Source organism: Oryctolagus cuniculus, chromosome 11 (assembly GCF_051225735.1).
Source record: "Oryctolagus cuniculus isolate XC-2025 breed Fujian yellow rabbit chromosome 11, ASM5122573v1, whole genome shotgun sequence".
Taxonomy (NCBI): domain Eukaryota; kingdom Metazoa; phylum Chordata; class Mammalia; order Lagomorpha; family Leporidae; genus Oryctolagus; species Oryctolagus cuniculus.
In genome coordinates this window covers 91,195,494-91,201,493 of record NC_142877.1, presented here as the reverse complement: position 1 = coordinate 91,201,493, position 6,000 = coordinate 91,195,494, and positions in this window count along the sequence as shown.

Below are 6,000 nucleotides of genomic sequence, written 5' to 3'. Positions count from 1 at the left end.
ACGTTGGTTCTCAACAAAAATAAGAATTAGGTAAGACCTTTGTCTTCCAAGACCCCAGCCTCATCTTGTGACTCTTTTCATCCTCCTTTAAGTACCTTTGCAGTACCATCTGCTGCTCTTAAAACATGCTCCAAGAAACGCACCTGCTATAGCTGTCATTTACAACTGACTATAAATTTTAGTCCCTGTTACTTCTCTCAATCAGGCTTACTTCTATTGCATGCTTTTTCTAACATGCAATGTAGTTTTTTTTTTTTTATGGTGCATGCAGATTTATCATTGTTTTTTATCATGTAAATTATTGAAAGGCAACTTTTTTTTAGTATATGTGCTACTGAAGAGAGCACATGAAAGGCAACTTTTATGTGCCTATGTGAAAGGGTTATTGCAACTTTGTGTGCTGTGGGGAGTGTGGAGGACACTTTTGATGCATACCTCTAAAGAAAGGAATCAAGAACTGCCAACAATAAGATTAATGTGTCTGTGCAGTGAAAGGTTATCTTAAAAGAAGAGGTTATCACACAATGAGCGTGACCTAGAGAGAAAAGTCGTACAATCCTAAAACAAAGTAGCCAAAGAAAAATATCATATGCAGATGCAGAGAATGTTACAGCGAAAAAACAGTGTGATGGTTACCCAAACTGAAAAGATACAATTGAGAGCAGAAGTCCCAAACATAGGGACATTTTGCTTCAGCATTTTATCTCTGCGTTGGGATGTCCGTGCGTGTGTGCACACGCCCACGCATGCAGGCACCCGTTTCTTCTTGCTGGAGTTTCCCGAAGTTGGAAAAAGAGGAAGACAGGCAGCAAGTGAAGAGAAATATTTTGTTGGTATATTACAACGTTTCACTTATTTGGAAATCAACTGTTTAGTCACTGAAACTTTTCCAAACATGGTTGAGAACTAAGAAATACATGGACAAAATGTATCTGAATCCCACATCAGTGTGAAAATGCCCTCATACAGAAGAGCATACACTTATTCCATAGTGGACAGCTATTTCACAACAGAATGGTTTAGCGCATAAATACAATTAGAAAAACTGTCAATTGGAAAAACTGAATTAAAAAAAAATAAGGGTCACACCCTTTGTTCATGAAAGATTTACTCTATAAAGTCCGTTCTCAGATGGTTTTATTCAAACATTTCTGAGGCCCTTTTTTCTCCTTGGTTTCCTAGCCAATCCAAAGCTCGTCAATTACCCTCCAAATAATTGCATAGCACTTATAGTTTGAATAGTTTTTCATTTGATTCGCATCACTAGTTCATGAAGTGGACAAGGCAAAGGTTTTTCTTACTCTCATTTGGTAGGCTGATAAACAGAGACTCAGGACATTAACTTGCTTGTTTGAGGTCACATAGTAAGAGGCTGAGACTTTCTAGAAGATCTGTGTTCTGCCCATGGTTTCCAAAAGCATGTTTATTTTTTTTCTTGCCCTTGGAAACCATTGTTCCAACAGAATCTTACTGAGCATCATGAACAAAAAAAAAAAAAAAAAAAAAAAAAAAAAAAAAAAAAAGACTGTGCTTAAAATAGAGGTTGAGGACCAAGAATTCCATTAGGGACAGTTCACATTCCTCACCCAAAAGGGCTTGAATCCACTAGAGTATACCATTCATATACTACTAATTGGCTCATCAGAAAGTATGGTTAATGATCTCTGTTTTATTTTTCTATTGCTTCAAATTACCACAATTTAGTGACTAAAGACAGTACACATTTGTTATATTATGGTGTGGGGTACCAGTCATCCAAAGTATGGTGTAGTTGGCCAAAATCAAATTGTCAGTGAGCTATCCTCTACCAAAGGCCCTAGAGGAGAATCTGTTTCCTTTCCTATTCCAACTTCTAGAAGCCACCTCCATGTTTAATGGCAGCAATGGCAAGTTGAGTCTCATGTCACAGCTCTCTGACTCCTTTCAGTATTGTATGTTTCTCTGAACAGAGCTGGGAAAGATTCTGTTTTTTAATGACTCAGGTGAAAAGGATAGGGGAGGCCGGTGCTGTGGCACAGTGGGTTAACACCCTAACCTGAAGTGCCAGCATCCCATATGGGTACCGGTTTTAGTCCCAGCTGCTCCTCTTTTGATCCAGCTCTCTGCTATGGCCTGGGAAAGCAGTAGAAGATGGCCCAAAGCCTTGGGCCCCTGCACCCACATGGGAGACCCAGAAGAAGCTCTTGGCTCCTGGCTTTGGATTGGCACAGCTCCAGCCAATGGACCAGTGGATGGAAGACCTCTCTCTCTGTCTCTACCTCTCTCTCTAACTTTTTCAAATAAATAAAATAAATCTTTAAAAAAAAAAAAAAGAAAAAGATAGGGCCCTGAGAATCCAGGATGGTCATCCCACATTTATGTCCTTAACCTAATCACTCACGCAAAGTCCATCTTGCCACATAAGGCAATGTATTCACTAGTTCCAAGAATTCGGACACTGGGCATCTTTGGGGTGGTTATTGTCATACTGCAAACTACAAGCTCTCATGATGCCATGGACGGTTTTTATCATCAAGGTTATAGAAGGCTAGAAATGGGCAATTTGGCAGTAAAGGTATCTTTGTGAGAATGACCTGAAACCTGGTAGAAACAAGAACACTAAGAAACAAAGCTAAAATAAAAATTTTAAAACAGTCTTTCAATTAAGTACAGTAATTTTGAACTATTTGGAGGAGGATAGTCACAACCTTGAGCTTCCTTGCAAGTCTTCCTTTTATTTGATGAATTTGCATGACCAAAGAAAAGTTCTCACTGTTAAGGAACTCAAGGACATGTGTGGACCATATGCAAAGGCACTTCAAAAATTCCTGGAAAGTAAAATTAAAAGTTTATTTTGATAGAAAAAAAATTGAAAACTATGCCAAATTCTTTTCTTTCTTTTTTTTTTTTTTTCTTTTGGACAGGAAAAGTTAGACAGTGAGAGAGAGAGACAGAGAGAAAAGTCTTCCTTCCATTATGTTCACCCCCCAAATGGCCACTATGGCCACGTGGATCCGAAGCCAGGAGCCAGGTGCTTCCTCCTGGTCTCCCATGCGGGTGCCAGGCCCAAGCACTTGGGCCATCCTTCACTGCACTCCCGGGCCACGGCAGAGAGCTGGACTGGAAGAGGGGCAACCGGACAACCGGAACAGAACCGGCGCCCCAACTGGGAGTACCGGCGTTGCAGGCGGAGGATTAGCCTAGTGAGCCCTGGCGCTGGCTGCCAAATTGTTTTCATAATATACATTTCCTATAAATTTTTTGAAGTACTCTTGCATTGGAAACACAAGACAGACACAGGTTTTTCAGAGCTATTTGAATTTTGATCTTAGCACCAATTTAATTTTAGCACTGAGCAAATAGGTTTTATAAAATGAGCCAAATCAAATCTTGAAAGATAGAAGTATTTAACTGATACAAAAAAAATTAATGCTGCCCTAAGGAAAATTATTTTTCAATTATTATAGCAGTCTGTGTTAATATATTTAAAGAAACTTTTAAAAGCTATAGAGTAAAAATTATGATAATTAGAATGATATGGCATGGAATATGGAACAAACTTGTCCCCATATGCTGGATATTTACAGAATTATTGAAGGTTTGGAGATCTGCCATTGAAGTCCTCACAAAGGATCTTACAGATTTCTGAGAGTGCTCGGGTGGTTCATATCCCAATTTTACCTCTCAGACATCACTGAATCCCTCTATACCTCAATTTCTTTAAATCGTTAAAATTTGGATCAATGAAAGTTAAACTTTATAATAAGATATGTAAGATGTTTGATACATAGTAAATGTTCAATAAATTTTAGCTTTATTCACTATTGCTCCAAAACAATAAAACACCCCAAAACAATAAAACATCTGCACTCACATTCAAATACCTTGATTTAAAATATTGATAGTTGTCTTCCTATTGAAAGCCATTCATGCTACTTGAGAATTCCCTCTCACCCCTTCTTGTCTACTCAAGTTTCCTATCTTCTGACCAACGTATCCAGCTGCTCCCTCCTACTGGATCATTCCCTGTAGGAACACAGACATCCGGGTATTTCTGTCATCTGACAAATAGAACTCCTTTCACTCCCAGTTCCTTGCTAGGAGCCTCCCCATTCTGTTGTCATGTATGTCTTTGTTTATTTGCTCCCCTTTGAAGGAACACTCCTCAGAGCTTCTGGTTCCGGTTCTCTCACAGCTGTTTAAGCCTGCTTTGCATTGGCATTTTCCCTTTCTGTTTCAATAAAAATACTCTTGTTCATGTCACCAGTGACTTCCATGTTGCTAAACGCAGTGGTCAATTCCAGTCCTCATCTTATGTGACTTATTAGCAACACTTGATGTATGTACTTTAAGAAGTGGTTTTCTCCTCCTTGCTTGCCTTCTCTCTCTGGACATCCTCAGTGTATTCTAATTCTTCTGGCCCTCTTAAGCTTGGAACATGTACGATGCTCAGTCCTTTGTTCCTGCTTTTACTTATCCTCACTCCTTTGGTGGTCTCATCCACTCTTTTGCTTAACGGCTCATTTATTTATTGAAGGTTATCTTATAGCTCTCTAGAACCCAAACCTGCATTTTAAATCAGTCAACTATGCTGACCTAGTTTCATAACTGGAATATCTCAATGATTTTTCATATTTAGCATCCTCAAAATGTAACTCCTGACCTTTGTTCTTCCATCTACCGCACACCACTCAGTGACAACACCACCCTTGTAGTTGTTCAGGCCAAAATCTGTGGGGGTGTCCTTGACTCTTCCTCTCAGCTCACACTCCCATGTATTTAGATTCAGGGATGCCTGAGGAACTGATCCTCCCTGTGATACTTCTTGCAAGAAGAACTCAAGAAACTCAAAAGGTAGACCTATACTCAGCCAACTAAACTGACCAGGGAGCAGAGTAAGCATCAATATGTCCTTTATTATTGAGACTGGTACTAGTAGGAGAATAGCTTCTCTAGATTGTGAATGGACTCTTGATCACATTCCCCTTCCAGCTATCTAACCAGCTAACCACGAGCTGAAGGAGTGGTCCTGCCCACCCAATGTCATCCATCAGTGCCACACACACCTCAAGTGTGCAGTGATTTGTGGACATTAGAGGTAATTTGGGAGTCATGAGACACCTGCTCTGTTGGTGCTGTACCTGCTGTTTTGTTCTAAGTCCTGAATCTGTTCTTAATGCCCAGTAGTATACTGCGTGTTGAGCGAAGCTGTGGTGGCTCATGAGTACGGCTGCCAGTCTGAACCTAAGATCAGTGCTGCTAATATAAGGGTAGTTTAAAATATAAGTTTATTTTGGTGCAAAGACAATGGATTTATAATCTAGTTCCTTTTAACAAGTGGCTAGCTACATAAATAGGAGGTTTCTAGTCATGTACACCTGGGCTTTTGTATAATTTTAAGATACCGTAGATAAATGTTGGTTCATAAGAAAACTTCGCCTACTTTAAAATATCTTCACATCCCCATACTTTTGCTTCTGCTATTTATTTTCCCAGGAATACTCATCCCTTGTTTGTCACCTCTTGCAAACTCCTGCTTGTCCTCCAAAATCTCTTCGCTTTTCTTGGCAGTGTCTTCCTGCCACAGATCCTCCCCCTTAAGGTTAATTGATTAACTACTTCCTCCTCTGTGTTCCCCAAGCATTTATTATAGGGTGTGAATGTTGTTTATTTCCCTGTCCTTGAGTTTCAAGGGCATCTTCATCATCTTTGTTTCTATAGTGACTGGCATGGGCCCTGTTTCATCATACCCATTCAATAAATGATTATTGAATGAAAACATTAGAATGTATCTAATTACTTGGCCATAGAGCAACTAAATAAGGACTTTTTATATACAAGGTATGTGTTACGTGTTGTAAAGATACTGAAAAAATAAGACACTTGCGTTCTTAAAACTCTACTGTGTGGGAATCGCATTGTGGCACAGTGGGTTGAACTGCCACCTGTGACACCAGCATCCCTTATGAATGAGGGTTCAAGTCTCAGCTGCTTGACTTCCAATCCAGCTCCCTGCTAATG